At 42.9% G+C, this 17,615-nt stretch overlaps 1 protein-coding gene across 4 annotated transcripts in view; it reads left to right on the forward strand.

Moving 5' to 3' along the window:
• MYO1B (myosin IB) overlaps nt 1-17,615 on the forward strand; it is a 757,882-nt gene that overhangs the window by 88,443 nt on the left and 651,824 nt on the right. The window lies entirely within an intron of this gene.

Below are 17,615 nucleotides of genomic sequence, written 5' to 3' on the forward strand. Positions count from 1 at the left end.
ATGTTGATACCTTCCAGCGGCTGGACATTGTACCAGCATTGTGGACCATACTATGCAAGAGCAGTTCTAATGCTTTCCTTTACATTCATTCATGGTTTCTTCCAATGAGTGAGTTATACACAAAGAGGATTGTTTTCCTGTACCTTGTTCATTGGAAGGTTTGTCTTTGTTTGGTCCAATGAGGTTTCTTTTGTAGCCATCACTTTCAAAGGCAAGTGCGCGCAACACAATGTTCGTTGGACAGCAGTCTCTTCTCTGAATGCTAACGTATAGTGGGAAACCATTCTGCACATCCTCCCATCTCTCAGAAGCTCCCTTGCACAGCATGTGTCCTTGAGACCACTGTCGCAGGTCGCTTGAGCCGCACCTGGATTGCCATTGCTGCCTCTGGCATGCAGTGTGGTTCCCCCACTCCAGTGAGAGATGATAACTACCAGTCGAATAGGATTGAAGAACTTTTATTCACCTTGAATCAAGGTCAAATCTGTACCCCACCTTTTTCTCCTGTTCATAGTCTCTGCCACATTCATCAACCATTGATTGCTGCATCCTCCTCAAATTAGTGGCTGGGACCACTGAGATCGGCACACGTAGCTCAATTAATTCACGTCTTCCCTTCTAAACTCAATAAATTAGGTACCATTTTGCTCCTAAAATTCCCTGTATAATGTACCTCAACGATTGTTTTAAGCCCCCTTCAACATTCACAATCCAGTGTCTACTCTAATAAATACACTCCTATAACTCATCTGCGCCTGAAGATACAGAATGGGGAGGCAGATAGTCACCAAATCAGTGCCTGTCTGTTTTGCATTCAAGTTTGGGTACAAAGAAACATGCTTTGCCTTCAAGGTTATTAAACTGAGATCCTGTTTTTACAGCAAGCCAATCCTACACCTTCCTGTTCATTTTAAAAATATTCATTAATTTTCAGTGAACTTAGTACAAAGATAACGAAACAAAACCACAAGTACCAATTTCAGAAAGCACGACCTTCCACTAGGCAAGCCGCTACTTCAGGCCTCATGGAAATGTAGAAACCTCAATGCCGCTCTCCTTTTTGCATCCTGTTGCTTCGGTACCAAGGCTGCAAGACCAAAACATTGCAGGAAACTGTTTAGTCACCAATCTATTTGAGTGCATTCCCCTGCCTCTAACTGAAAAGTATACCATTCGGACCTGAGAGGGCTTATTACCCGCTATATCAGGACAAAGTGTCGCAAAACAATTTACATGGTCAAGTTGGTCATGGTCGTATCACCAGAGCGGTCACTTTGTCTCAACGTTTCTGACTATTTGTTTCTAGTATGATATGTATTCTAAGCTAGGCATCAACAATATTTTGATGCAACTGCACAGTGTGCATACAAGCCTGGCAAGCTTATCTTTGTTTGTCTGAGGAATAGTCTACACACTGAGTCACTGTCTCACTTCTAAAAACCTGGTTCCGAGCTGGCTTAGAAATCTTTTAGTTCCATGACAAAATCAACATTTTGCTAATAAGCACATTGCAAATCTTCATCTAAATTGGAATTCCTAAGAACGTTTCTAATAAAAGTTAGACTAGTCCGTTTTGTTATACTCCAATTATGGTGTTCTGCTTTTTCTCAGTTAAAGGTTGGTTATTTTTATACTTTTCTTGCGCTAAAGTCTACCAGTCATCTAACTTTAAACGTGTTGCTGAGCATCAAATTGACAGCACCTTAGGGAAATGATATGCAAGACCCATGCATGAGCGCTTCATGCAGTATGTTTATTAAGTTTAATAATGTGTAAAGAGAATAACGCACTTGATGATATGACTAGGGAACAGACCAATATGTAAAGCACAAAAATCAATAAAAATTCAACAGGTTCAATTTATTAATGAAATTACAATATCAATTTATAAAAACACAATCAATACAATGTATCATTAAAAATACACAAACTTATGAAAATGCATAAAAAACATAGGTGGCGAACAATGCAAGTTAACTTGCATTGTTCGCCACCTATGTTTTTTATGCATTTTCTTGTATAATTTGTGTCACGAATATTTCTTTCATACATAAGTTTGTGTATTTTTAATGATACATTGTATTGATTGTGTTTTTATAAATTGATATTGTAATTTCATTAATAAATTGAACCTGTTGAATTTTTATTGATTTTTGTGCTTTACATATTGGTCTGTTCCCTAGTCATATCATCAAGTGCGTTATTCTCTTTACACATTGTTCATTTCCCTGCTTTACAAATCCAGTAACTGAACAGGGGGTCCTTGTTGTTCACATTTATTAAGTTTAATATACACTCTTTCACTATGCTGTTCTTTTTAAACTAAACCATTCACAATACAAAAGTGAAGGTCCACAGCATTTCATGATACATTGTAACTGGGCTTTAAGTGGAATGAAAAAAAGAAAGGGGTGGGGTCTCTCAAAGGGGCGTAGCCGATTGAAATTAAGGGCGTGCCTAAAAAAGAAACAAGCTAAAAATCTGTGCTTAGCATAGTGTGCTGCCCGGATTTTGCTGCCTCTGTCATTGCATCCAGATATATAATACAACCAGTAACATTACACCCACAGCAAGTTAGGGTTATTGGCTTTTCCGATGCTCATTAGTTGTGTAAGATTAAATGGGCAAAAACTATGGCTTCGTTGTACAGGATATTTTAAAGGCTTCGATTCTGAAATAATGAGACTGTGAAAAAACTATAACAAGTCTCTTTGGAGTTACCTCAAAGGCTGTGAAGGGTGGTATAGCGGCAGGTTTAAGATTTTATTTTCACCGGAGGGAAAAAATGCAGAGCCCGATAGACCCGTCTCAGCACCTGCTTTTTACAACTGAGTGTGGGTTGGGATCCTGATAACCAAGCCCCAGCACCAGTGTTCTTCACCAAAACTGTACCTTCTCCCACAATTGGCCCAGCTCTGGAACACATGTAAGCCCCTTGTAAAAGGTACCCCTGGTACCAAGAGCCTTGTGACCAGAGAGAGAGACTGAAAGCTTTTACAACTTCACCCAGCCATGGCAGGTTGCGTGTTTTGGTGCAGACCAAGTCGACATAGCACCCATCCCTGTGTTCCATGCCCACCAACACTGCCTGTGGCATGGGTAAGTCACCCCTCTAGCAGTCCTTAAAGCCCTACCAGGTGAGGTCCTAGCTGCAGGAGCAATATGCCCCTACAGTGTAGGTGCCATTCAGAGACACTGTAAGCGAAGTGAAACCATTTTGGGTACATGGGGTGGGGGTTGGTCACCACGAACTCCAGAGTTCCATGATGGCTTTACTGAAGTTTGGCATCAACTTCCCAGCGCATTAAACCCACACTGATGCCAGTGTGGGATTTGATGAAAAATGCGCTCAGAGAGCATCTTGGAGATGCCCCTGAAAAACAACCAACCCTAGTGTGATTCCTGACTGGCTCACGGACATCTACCACTTTCATAAGGGTTTCTGGACCTCTGGGTAGCGAGCCCCCACTCTCTGGGTCAGGAAAAAAAGCAGATCTTGGGAAGAAGTGTCATGCCTCCTCCCTCCAGGATGGGCAGGGTCCTCGAAGAGGGAGCTTCAAAGGCCTGCTCCTTTGGTAGCTGCCCCTAGCCTTTTGCTGCTATCATCAACTGGCTCCCACCAGTTCTGACCCCCATTTTATGCGGGAGAACCTTGCCAGGAAAGCAGGTGTGCCCACCTTTGTCAACCCCAGCTCCCAGGTGGGAGAGGCGACGTAAAGGCCACCTCTCAGTCCCCACCATCCTGGAGATGGAGGTACCCCTCCAATCAGGAAGAAGCCTATGCCCCTCTCCCACTGGAGGGCAGCATATTAGGGGACGTAGACACCCCAGGGTAGGGACCCATTGGTCTCAACCTGCACATCACTATAACACCCCATAATCAAGTATTTTGGGACACCCCTGAACCTTGCCTCTTCAGATGAGAGGTGAACAGAAGAAGGAGGACTGAAGAGCTGTGGTGCAGAAGAGGAAGATTACGACAACTCCTTTGGCCCCAGCCCTACTGGTCTGCGTCCTGCTCTGAAACCCCCTGCTAGCTGAAACTGGCATGTCCTGCAGCCAGCAGCCTCCAAGAACCCCAGGGACCTGCCCTGCCTTCCTAAAGAACTCTGATCTCCTGTGGACACTGGATTTGTACGATACCACCCCAAGCAAGGACTCGAGATCCAGCTGGATATGCAAGTCCTCACTTGAGGAAGGTGGAATCTGACTATATGGTTACCCCAACTTTTTTCCTGGTGTTTTGCTGGTTTTCGACTTAGTTGGCCTGGGACCCTGCTATTCAGTGCCCCAGACGATCTGTTTTCTCCATAAAATGGACTCCATGTACTTTAGTTACATACCAGATTGGTTACTGGGTCACTCTTGGGAGTCCCTGTATAGTGTATCATAGGTACCCCCAGGGCATAGGTGTACCCTAGGCCTACCAGGGGCTACAGCATGTATTGTGCCACACCTGGTTTTGCTGCCAAACTGACACCACAGGTCTGTTCACACAGCCTGGATAAGGTGGTGTAATCACCCCTTACTTAGATATAGTATACCTATATCTACCTTTACATATAGACACATATACACCTATAAACCACTCCTATGGTAGGCCTCGACAATCCTGGAGGCAGAGTGCTTGGTGTTATGTGAGAGGGTGCCCTAGCATAAGCTGAGCCCCTCTGCAGCTTTCGGAACCATCTCCTTATAGCTTTCTTTGATATAGCTATACCATATACTCTTAAGTGCATTATAATCCTCGCGGTTAATGCTAACTTTGGTTTGGCTTTATCAAAACATGTTGTGTAAGGTGTCAAACACTTTTTGGATTGCTACTCCTCCACCAATTCTGGCGGCGGGGGTAGCTTTCCACCCTTCTAGAGGGAAAAGACATATATGCTACTGCTTTACCCGATTAAAGTTAAACCGAGCCTCAGCATCACAAAATGGATGCTGCTGCCACAGACACGAGTCTGACTTCCTGTTGCTGGGCGAAACTCCAGCAAGGGCGGCCCGGACAATAGGATTCTCTGACCCCGATCCACAGCAAAGCTGAGACCCGTGGCGGACCCGAGAGACGTGGGATCGGACTTCTTGAATCTCCCGCTTTTGGCTACCTGCACTCCTTTCCTGAAGCCTCAGTAAGTTGTGCATTGGGGTACAAGAAGCCCCAGCCCCAAGCACCATTTACACTGAAGCCCAGGCCCCCACACTTGGCGAGTGTCCTGTGGGCCCCGCTTTTGCATTTGAGCTCGACACGTCTTTTCGGTTTCTTGCTCGTTGGCTAGTGAGCCCCCTGAAGATGCCATCTTGAATTTGCTTTGCTTTCCTGGTTGCTCCAGACTTGCTCCAGCTTCCCTGAAAAGGAGAAGTGCCACAGCCCTTGCTGGTCTGCAACAGAGCCAATCTCGATATCCTGCGTGGGTTGCGGTTGCCAACGCTTGTTGTGTCCAATCTGGATATCGACACCGCAGTCATCTAGATCCATTGTGGGACAGCTCAAATCCAGCACCTGGTCATCGTCGATACCTCCTGGACCTCGTGGCTGAAGACAAACTCACCTTCTTCACCTTCAAGCACGCAATATAGTCTGGAAGCATTGGCTTCCTGAAACCTCCCGAGCACCCTGCACCCAGCCGCCCCAGCGCTGCTGGTGATGTGGTCTTGATGCTAACATGGGACCCCCTTTGCCCTGACCTTAACCTTAGGAGTTGGCTTCCAAGACAGAGTGGCCTGGCCGTGAGCAGTCCACAACCGAGGTGCCCACGAGCTCCATTGTATAACATTGGTACCCTGCACTCTACACCCAGCCGATCTAGTGCCGCTGGTCGTGCCCCTTGAGTGCCAACCTGAACCTTGGTTCTACCCCTCAAAACTCCAACCCTGAAACCGTTTACTTACCTGTAAACTTACCATTTTTTTTTATTCTTCATAGGACTGAATGGTGGGTTTTCTCTGAAAGATCTTTTAAGTGTTGAACTGTCTTGTACTGAAACAAAAAGTGACTTCGTGCCTTCACCAGAGTTAACCTGTTCATCAATTGCTTGTGTTGCTTAAACTGTTAGGAGTGTGTTTCATGCCAAACTACAAAAATAATCTAGAAGTAATCCAAAAGTATTCTAATTGTAATTTGAAGTATTTTGAATAGTTTGCCAATCGTTTTCTCCACTGCAAAAGTAATCTAAATGTTCCTACCAAATCAGTATTCACTGTCTGTTGAAAAGTAATATTGTATAAAGAGTTCAACTTACTTGCTACTAAGTAAATCTTGGTTCTAGAAATAATATATAATAATTATTTATACACACAATTGGCCTGGATTCAGTCTTTGAGTGTGTGACATCATTTCTTGTCTTAGTGTGTACAACAAATGCTTTAAACACTACCCTCTGATAAGCCTGACTGCTGAATCACCCTACTGCAAAAGAGAGAAAGGGATTATCTACTTCAGCCACTGTGTTGTAACCTACCCCTTGGTTCCTCCCACTCCGCCCTGTTCCCCCCTTGTCTCCTTCCCACTTGGTATGACCCTAGCTGTCACCTGAAGGCAGCAGTAGAACATTGAGTTGGTCACGACCCTACCAAGCTGGGAGCACCTATGTTGAATAGAACTAAATAAAGGTTCTTGAATCTTACCACGTGTGGACTGTCATTACTACAATTTTGGCGACGGAGGAAAAGGAGCTGAGCCAGGGTCAGTGTGGTGTCTCTCCCCTGGAATGATGTAAGCTTGGACAAGAAAAAGGGAAATAAGAGGAAATTAAATTTATGAAGTACCTTGGGCATTTTAAGGAAATGGAGACATTATAGAGAAGTAAGCCCCAAGTTGATGAACAGTGAAAGAAACGCAAGTCCTTGAGGTGAGCAGCTTAAGCAGAGTGAAGAAATTTGAGTGGAGCAGGGTACGAATTTAACTTTCTGTCACCGCGTTTTGAAGTTGATGTTTTGAGCCTTGCAAGTGCTGCATGAGGGACGTGACCAGTGAAAAAAAAAAAGTGGACTTGGATTTATCGAGTGAAAATCACAGGTGAAGATAAGGAATCTGTGTTGCTCAATACTGAAGTGAGCGAGGAAGGGGACGGAGTGTCCTCGGTATCTACAATTGAAAGGGATATGAATCAGCGCAAACGGCGTTTAAAGTGAAACTTCCACTCAGTGAGCCATGGTGATTAATTATAGGAGAAGTGAGCGAGGAAGGGAGCGTGGAATTTCCTGTAACTACAAGTGAAAGGGAGGTGAATCAGCGCAAAATTGGCGTTTGAAATGAAACTTTTCCTCACATCTCTAGTGTGCAAACAAGGAAAACATTAAGGTTCATGCGTGTTAGGTGAGATTCCCTTCATACTTACAGCGCAAACCCATCAGCAAACGTGACAACCCACTGCCGCCTTGCTACCACTTTGGCAAAGTGACCACATGAAACTACTCCGGTAAGGAGGGATAAGGTCGTATTTAGAATTTTATGGCAGGGGGAGAAATAGAAGGTGGCGGTGATCATTAAGATTTACATTTCTTCAAGTAAAGTGGAAAAGAAAAAGAAAAATAAGCAATTTAAAAGACTTGAGCAAGGTGAAATAATCGCTGATATAGGAGGAAGGGATATTGACAAAGGGTTGACACTGGTGACCTTGTCTGTGATGTATAAAGTACTTTTGCGAGCAAAGGCGAATTCCCCACAGCGAATATTCTTGGATTAATGAGACAATTCAGCCGCGCTTGTGAGGAGAGTGTGACGCAGGTAGAGCGGCAGAATTCCTCGGATGTGCAAACTGCCTGCATGTAGAAGTTTAACTCCCCTCAGCGTGAAGCGAAGTGACACAACTACATCAGAGTAATACATCTACTTCCAGCTCAAGTCAACTGCTGCTTTTGGATTACGTCTTCTGAATTATTTAAAAGAGATAAGGGGATTACCTGGAAGCAGCAGCTTCAAGAACTGGAAGCTACATGGTTAACAGTTTCCGGCGGCGCACAACGATCAGAGTTTCTCCTCAGAGAGGTGGCGCGAAAGGGAGAGAGACGCTCTCCACGTAAGGGCTCCACCTTACTGTAGTTGGCCGCAATTGCACCTCTTCACATGAATTCCGGGTATTGATATATCGAGAGGCTCAACAAAGGATGATCTAATTAACACGAGTTTAGTTAATACTAGAGTGGGTGAAATTAGTACCTTAGAGGGTGGAACTCAGGAACAGCACTTCGAAAAAAAAAAAAAAAATCGGGCATATCGAAGGAAATCTCAACGAAAATTCAACCGAGTAAGAGAAAAGACTGTACGCCCATTTCAAAAGTTATATTTCGAGGAGAATAATCTGCATGAGCTAGGGGAGAAGAATTTGATCTGCGCTTAATAAGGTGAGATGGAACAATTGAACTAAGCTAAGCATCCACAGCCAGCCATACGGAAATTAAAGAGTGCCAAGTTTGTATCCTTTATGCTTACCTTATATTTAACCTCTTCGCCGCTAATGACAAGGGTAACTCGTCATGGAGTTTCCATTGGTTTCAATGGAAATTACATTGAAGAGCCAGAAGAATCATAGCAGCCAAGTGGTTAAAACAGGAAGATATTAGTGTGCAGAGAAAACTTAGAGGAAAACATAACTGCATGAGTTCTGGGTATCTCGCAGTCAATATGGTTAAGAATATGATGTTTAAATTACTGTCACCTAAGCCTTTTATGAAAGGGGAAGATGATAATAGTGCAGAATGGGTAGTGTGGAATTTTTTTTTTTACAGCTATACATACATTTTTGATGTGGAGGATGTACATTGGAAACCAGAGGAAAAAGTAGAAATACTGTTAAACAGTTTAGGATCTGGTGGATGGAAGGTGTACTATGTCATGGAAAAAAAATCTATATGGGAACTGACAGGATTACATTGAAGGATGCCAAGCTAGATCTAGATGGACATTATAAGCTAGTAAAGAATGGTGAGGCACAAAGGAACAAAATACTCAGAGATGAAGGAGATATCAAAATGGTATGGTACAAGTGTGAAATGGAACATGTGTATACCATCAATATAGGAGGAGCAGATTCTGACATTAACGGTGACTCAGGGTCACATAGTACAGTAAGAAGCAAAAGGACATGGAAAAGTGAATTGGCTGTAACATTAGGAAATAAAGGGGAAGAAGTTTACACGTCTCAGGAAACATGCTCTGGTAAAAGCATTATTTGGATTGGAAGCAGAGAGAGGAGTGTGAGTTGCAGGGAGAGAAGCACATGGAGTAAAAAGTATATTTCAGATGAAGAGTTCTCCGTGCTTGGAGGGGATGAGGAAATGAAATTAAGAGTAACGCAAAGCCCCAAAAGTGCAGAAACAATGGGTAGGCTGACTATAATCAAAAACAGACAAATTACTAAGTTGGAAATGATGAGGTTGAGAACACCATTATCCATGGAAGGTGTTGGATGGACGAGGGCTGTAGGGAGAAAAGAGGTGATAAGAGAAACAGCAGTCGGCAAATTCAAAAGAGATCAAAATAATTCCTGGAGGGAAAAAGTGGAAAGAAACAAAAGGAAAAGTGGCGGCGAAAAGATCAGTGAGGATGGTGTTGTTTGGAGAACTAAAGAACTTGTTGATAAGGGATCATGTGTGGTAACACAACCCATGAGGACGGAGGAAAACCTGGGAAAGCCCACCTGCTACAACGCCGAGGAAGCGTGGTGCTTTACTGCGATGGCCGAGTCCAAATCCATTGCAAGGGTGAAATGTTCTGTGGACATTGACCGAGGCGGAGTTCATAGTCAGAGTCTGTTTGAATCCATGGGCAACAAGCAAGGAGAGTACTTGGACTGGCTATATAGTGAAGATAATGAGACGGAAAGTGAAAAGGCTCACACTAACGTACGCTACCCGCACCCCAAAGGACCTTTAAGAGGGAACAGGATGCTTACAGAAGGCGGGAGAGGATATGTGTTCATAGACATAGAGGAGACAGCCACGTTTTCCAGTAGAACAGGTTTGAAGGAATCAGTGGAAAGACTGGTCTTTGGGAAGGCACGTATCGAAGATGTTACCAATGGAACAAAGTGCTACATGAGAACTTACGTTAGACAGAATGCTGATCATTACGATGAGAAGGTAACGGGATATTTGAGTAGGTGTAGACGCAGTGTTACATGGTCCAGGAAATTTCCCAAGAAGAAAGATTCTAAGGGTGAGAATCCACAGGTGGGGAGAAGTGGAACAAGTTATGGGGGACTAGAGCAAAATTGTGAAAAGGTTCGCTGTTGCCGGGGGCACACTGAGGAATTAGAGGAAGAGACTAACTCGGCATCTCTTCCCACACATGCTCCCACCATGAAGTATTCTTAGGGGGTGGGGGCCCTGCGGGATTTTGGAAATGTAGGGCAGCTCAATTTCAGGTTATCCGTAGGCCCCATTTTTCCCGTTTGATACGTTCTCTCCCCCGCGAGTGGGAAGGGACGCACCTTGGGATGGACCCACACGGACCAAAGGAACACTTTTCAAGGTACCCCACGGATGAGCTGAGAAAGGAGGAGAACCTTGGTGTCCAGTGTCTACATTATACCTTGAAGACAAACTTTTGTTTTACTAGGAACTTGTTGTTTTACTATTACTGTTTAGAATTTTGGGGTGGTCGGGGTAGGCGGGTAGTTGGGTTGCCCAGAATAGGCATCACCCGTCACTTGTAGCTTTCCCCCCCCTGGATTGTCATGGGGATATTGAGTCCGGCTATGGTTGGTAGGAAAGGAGGGGCAGAGATGAGAGAGACCCCGGAGACAAACCTCTTGTCACCTCACTCATCACCCCGCCCTGACATAGCCTTCTGGGCAGGTATTAAGGGGGCGCCCTGCCAGTTTAGGTAGAGGTTAGGGGTCTACCCTTCTAGGTACATCCAGGAGTTCAACCGGGGCCCGGGTCTTCCGTGCAGGACTCACTGTTGTATCCCCGGCTCATCTGTTGTCAACTATTCCTTCCGTGTACACCTGATTTTTCTCTCTCCCATATCTCTCTCTTTTTCTCCTCCTTCTCGTTCCTTTCCCTCTCCCCCGCTCCTCCTTAGTTGTCTCCTGCCCTTTCCTTTTTTTCCTTTGTGGTCTCCCTAGGGAGGATGATGTGTTGTAACCTACCCCTTGGTTCCTCCCACTCCGCCCTGTTCCCCCCTTGTCTCCTTCCCACTTGGTATGACCCTAGCTGTCACCTGAAGGCAGCAGTAGAACATTGAGTTGGTCACGATCCTACCAAGCTGGGAGCACCTATGTTGAATAGAACTAAATAAAGGTTCTTGAATCTTACCACGTGTGGACTGTCATTACTACACACTGCTATACCTTTGGGGATCCACTGGACTCTTTGCACACCATACCTTTGGTATGACATATAGAGAGCAAGCTTCCTACACTTCAGCTCTGCAATTTGCACATCTCACTTTTTCTAGTAAGTTTTCCATTCAGTTAGACTTAACAGAATGTTGGACAATATAAAATAACTGGACATTTTCAGTTTGGATAATAGGCTAATTGTCTACCATTTCTTGAAAAAAAGTTTACCCATAAAAGATCTCTTAAAAATTTGTTGCCACCAAATGTGCTCTCTGAGACCAAATCTAATTTCCACATCTCGACGAGAGAGTTGAAAGAGTTAAATGCCTGCCCCTCGGTCACCTAGTACTCCTATAACATTGGATCTTGATATCTTATGTCAGTGTTTAAAAAAAACGTTAACCAATCTTGCTGAAGAGATGAAAACATTTGACTGTTTTTTTTCTTTAGAAAGTTGGAAATAGACACCTTTGAATAGAGGCACTTATTAGTGTTATCTCTGTATAGCAGTGGCTACCCCAAGCAAGGGGTATTGAAGGCAGCGTCAAACACAGATGTAACCTGGGGACTGCAAGCACTCTCTTCCATTTCTTTAACCCTGCAGCAGCAAAAGAAAATTTGTTCATGAAGTAAAGGTGGACCATGATGTGAATCTTGTGATGTCATCATTGGTCAAAGGCACATGATGTCACTTCCACGACCTCTGGCATTTTGGGGAAACATATATACATCAATTACAACATTATTAAGGTAATTATAAATTATAATTGCCTGATGTGCCCCTAACAGATGATCATCGTGGATTTCTGCCCATCCTAGCTGCTGCCCTACCCACGGGCAGGGGATACTTTGGAGTAGGAGTCGGAAGGAGAATGAGTTGCACAGGTATGAGTTCTGTTTGTGGTGTGCACCTCTTTGATCATGATCCCTAAAGCACGGCACAATCCTGGTGAAAGGATGTGAGAAATGCCTCTTGTTTGTTTGACTAGCCAGAGTTTTGTACTCAGAGTTTTACCATCTGTTTACATTTGTCTCAGAAATGCTTAAATTCAGCAATACTGGAATTCTTGCCCATAAAATTTTTTAATGGATTTAGATTTTATTATTTGTTCTACTTTGAAAATTACATTTGTAAAAAAAAAAAAAGTGCATTGTGGCTATAGTTCTCCCAAAGCCCATTAGTGTTCAGGTGAAAGCTAAAAAAAAAGTTAATGCTTGTGTTCTTTCTCATACAGAGGGCTATGCAACTAATGGTATAATATTTGTTACGGAACGCAAACTTAGAAAATGTCATCAAATGATTGTAGAGTATTTCTGGTATTGATTGTTAGATTAAATAGCCATCATGGTAACTAACAGATGATCATCATGGATTTCCGATGGAAATACAAGGAGGGAAAGAGCTTGTGGGTAAGATGTCTATGCTATTTGTTCAGCTTGTAGTGATGAGTTAGCTGAAAGGTTGTATTCTGGCCCCTACGCTTTTCACCTTGTATATTAACGGCCTAGGGGAACACCTGCGCGGTCAGGGCGCGGATGTACCGCGTGCAGGAGATGTGCAAATACCGGCACTCCTGTATGCGGATGACGCGGTGCTGATCGCTCGTACTGGTGTCGGACTGCAGCACCTACTGGACGCCTTCGGCTCCTTTATGGACAATTTGGACCTGAAGGTGAACGCGTCAAAATCCCACACGATGGTCATGGGGCGTGAGTGCACTAAAAAACGTCATAAATCATTTTTCTGTAGTGGGGTTCCTGTTTCGAAGGTCACCACGTTCCCCTATTTGGGAGTCTTGTTCGATCATAAGGGAACATGGGGGCCCCAGGTAACAGCAAAAAGATTGGCAGTAACTAGGTCTTCATTAGCGATCCTTGGCTTTGCGGGTAAGTTGGGGGCAAGGCCAATGGAAGCCCTTTTAAAGATCTATAGGTGCAAATCCGTGGCCATAGCACTTTATGGATCTCCGCTATGGGGCTATGTAAATCCTGAGCCCATCCAGAGAGCGGAAAATAAATTTATTAGATCTCTCCTCTCCTTACCCCAGTCAGCCCCAACTTACTCAATACATCAGGAGGTGGGTTTACCCTACCTGTCGGATCTATTAAGCCTAGCGCCGCTGATCCTATGGCTGAAAATATGGTTGAATGACGATCTCCCATTGAACCATACTATTTTGAAAGATGTACTCTCCCTAGATAAATTTAAGAGCATTCCATGGCTGTCCTATTTAAACAACTCATTTACTGATCTAGGCCGACCAGAACTTTTCCTAAGCCCAGAAAAAATCAAGGCTTCAGACATCGTCTACATAAAAAAGGCATTTATGGAAAAGAAGGCAGCTCGCCGAGAGGATGTTGAATTATTGAAGCCCTCAGTTAGGGCACACAACCTCCTGGTTAGCGCTCCCCTACTTGCCCCTTATCTCAGCTTCGTTACACATCCCTATCACAGGTTTTTACTGATAAAGTTCAGGTTCAACCTGATTCATTTTTACCTGGGTTCTTTTAAGCAATGGCAGAAGCCAGAGCTAGCTCCACCTTGTAGTTGTGATGACTTTTCGGTACAGGACACAATGCATTGCGTCATGTTCTGTAGCCAATATCACGAACCGAGGAAAAAATATTTGCTCCCCATCCTGAGAGAAGCAGGTTTTACTCAGGTACGCCCGGCGCTGCTTTATTTACAGCTTGCGTCAAATCCACGTACAACATTTTGTATTGCAAACTTTTTAGTGGCCGCAGCAAGGGTGAAAGCTGCTGGTCAAATTTCGCCTTCTTAAATCATTGTACATAGTACTTTTTTAATGTGTATGAAGTATGTCGTTTTTTAACATTCAACAACATATATGTATTTTATGCCACGTTTTACTGTTTATGTTTCTTTGTATGACTTGGAAAAAGTCGAATAAAGATATCTTGACTGACTGACTGACTGAAAGGTTTCATAAGACTGACTTTTTAGTTCAGTCCTTTCTGAATGACATGCTATTCGCTTTTACAATACTTTGGATGGATAGGTAAAGCAACCTTGCCTCTGAAACAGGTACAACAATGTTACATCCCTTTTCAAACACCTTCGCAAACCACATGCTCTCCTTGTCCATTGTATAAAGACACTCAGTCCAGTAAAGTAATTCATGCAGTGTAGACGTTCTCCATGAACGGAGGGAGTGTCATGCATCAAAGAATTTCAGTGGGATGGTGATCCAAGCATAAACATTCTGCAGTGTTCGGAAGTGCTGATCAAGGTTCGCAGAACATGTCTTATAACCATGCAAAACTGCTGCTACATGACCCCTGAGAATCACTTTCCAATTTTGTTAGCATCTTAAAGTGACGTACGCCTACACCTAGCCCCCTTTACTTCTTGAGGGAGTGTGATGGTGGAATCATTGTGTTTTACTGTTCATTGGGATTAAAGGGATGCTTTCAGAGGCTTTGTTGTCGGTGAGTCCCCTTGTGCACAGTCTAGTTATCAAGTCATTTAATGCTCTTGTGTTAGACATATTCTCCTCACTGCAGATTAATCAAGGCTCGGCAATCACTCTACTCCTCAAGCAACATTATCTTTGCTCTATTATGTAGGTAGCATTGCCAAAGCACACCACCTCTGCTGTACCGTCTTGATCTATTGAGTGTATTTTCACTCATGCTGTCTTTATCTTCGCCTGCTGCACTGGAGAGCCCGATTTCCACGTTGCCCCTTCTACCCAACTCATCCATTGCTTCCTCCACCCTGTCCTTCTTTACTATTAATTTAAAAAAAAGTTTTCTACCCATGTTTATTTTTTCCCCTTCATCCCAACCAGTTCTTCTTGCCTAGGCCCTTAGTGAAATGAAGTGACTTGCAGCATTCAATTGAATAAGTAAGTGGTTGTTTATTAAAGTAGAACAGCTCCGTTATAAGCATCCAGCTCTAGCATGTCATCCAGTAATAATAACCGTCATATACCAAAAGATGCACATCCCAATGACCTAGCTACATTCCATTACATGGCTACATTCCAACTCTTACATGTATGACATTCTAAGAATAACAATGAATGAGTTATATGAATACAAACACAACACATCCCCTTTTCTTTGACATATAAAAAGAAAGAAACAAAATACATCACTAAAACATTCAATAAATATAATCATTTGTTTTCCGTAATATAATCTTTTAACCAAACCGGCACCACCCTTCTCCTTGATGAATGACAAAAAGAAGTGGTAAGCTCCTTTTGGGAAGATGAAGAAGGATAAGGAGTGGATTCAACTGACTCAGCATCTCCAACCAACTCAGCATTGCCTTCACATTGACTAGGATTTATTTCAACTCCATTCCCATTATGTATTACATCAGACTGACTATTAGTATCATCCCTTGAAGGAGTAATCTCAATATCTAAATCTTCAGGTTTCCATGTCTTGCTAACATCAACAGGTTTGCTTTTAGCAATTCTTTTCAGGTTCCACATTTTGCCATCACTAACCCTTACAGCATTGAGAAGGATTTCAATTACTTGATAAGGATCAGAGTATTGGGAACAACCTTTATGGACCATGTTAGTTTTTTTATCTGAACCCAATCACCAATTTTGATATTCACATCCTTGGTGCCATGTTTTGAATCATAATAGTTCTTACTTTTATTATGAACCAAATCCATACGAGCTTTTCCATCCTCCTTGGACCATGATTCAATTCCACTAGTAAATAACCACGTAGGGATACATTTAGAACGTGGATTCCTTCCTTTCATGAGCACAAAAGGAGAAAACCCTGTAGAATCATGCACAGAGATGAGGTAGTTCCATACGGTTTTCCCAATTTGTGTGTGCCAATTCATATTACTATTGAGAGATAATTGAATCGTATTCTTTAAAACTCTATTAAATCTCTCTACTACACCATTCCCACTTGGGTTGTACAATGATGTGGTTCTGTGGTGGATACCAAGCTTTTTGAAATACGTTTTTGCCTTTAAAGATAAAAACTGCACCCCATTATCTGTAAGAATACAAGAAGGAATACCTTCCGCAACAAAGGTCTCGTCCAGGAAGGAGAGGACAGAATCTGTATCTGCCCTACAAACAATCTTAACTACTGGCCATTTTGAAAGTAGGTCCATCAGAACAATAAGAAAACAATGTGAGCCATCAGGTTCTTGAATTAGCCGCATAATATCAGCTGCCACACATTCCCAATGATTCTTTGGAAATGAACCATCTAACGTAGGAGGTCGAAAGGTATGAAGGGTCTTATCAGAAGCAGAACATGGAATAACATTCCTCACTACACTTTCTGTTTGAGAATTACATCCAGGCCTCCAAAACAATCTCTTAACTAACGATTTTGTTCTAACTATTCCTGGATGCCCCTCATGGCAAATTTCAGTAATGTCTTTACGTAAATTCGCAGGAGGAATTATCCTTTCTCCCCTTAAAAGTGTATTATGTGCAACTGATAATTCAGACCGAATCTCCCAAAAAGGCCTTAAATCCGGTTTTAATGAATCTTTTCTAACCGACCAACCATTGATAGTATGTGAAATAACCATTTTTAAAGTACCATCCTTTCAATATTCATTGTCCCACTCTTCCTCCGGTTTTAATGAATCTTTTCTAACCGACCAACCATTGATAGTATGTGAAATAACCATTTGTAAAGTACCATCCTTTCAATATTCATTGTCCCACTCTTCCTTACTGAAGGCGGATACCCCTTCATCTTGTACAAAGGCAATTTGTAAATCATTCCATTCATCGCTTTCACATTGTTCTAACATTACCGGCATCCTTGACAAAAAAATCTGCAACCACATTACTTTTGCCTGGTACATAAATGATCTTGTAAATGAAATTCTGCATCCTCATTGAAATTCTTGCCAATCTCGCTGATGCAGAAATAACATCCTCTGAAGTCAATTTTCACAAGGGGTTTGTGATCACTTCTTAAGGTACACATTTTTCCCCAAACAAAAGCTTTGAAATGCTCCAAAGCCCAGGCACACGAAAGAGCTGCTTTTTCAATAATAGGGTACTTCTCTTCACAAGGGGACAAAGATCTTGAAGCATAAGCAATTATCTTGTCTAGACCATCCTTATCAACTTGAGACAAAACCGCCCCAAGTCCTTTATTACTTGCATCTGTAGTAATTACGCTGTTAAGCGAAGGGTCAAAGCTATGTAAAGCAGTAGCTTTAGCAATTTCGTCCTCAAATTTTACAAAATCCATGTTACACTCCTTGGAACATACAAAGTTAGAATTCTTCCCTAAAAGTTGGGGAATATTGTAAGTTAAATTTGCAAAATTAGGTACGCACTTCAATCAAAATTCCAC

Source organism: Lissotriton vulgaris, chromosome 2_1 (genome assembly GCF_964263255.1).
Source record: "Lissotriton vulgaris chromosome 2_1, aLisVul1.2, whole genome shotgun sequence".
Lineage (NCBI taxonomy): Eukaryota > Metazoa > Chordata > Amphibia > Caudata > Salamandridae > Lissotriton > Lissotriton vulgaris.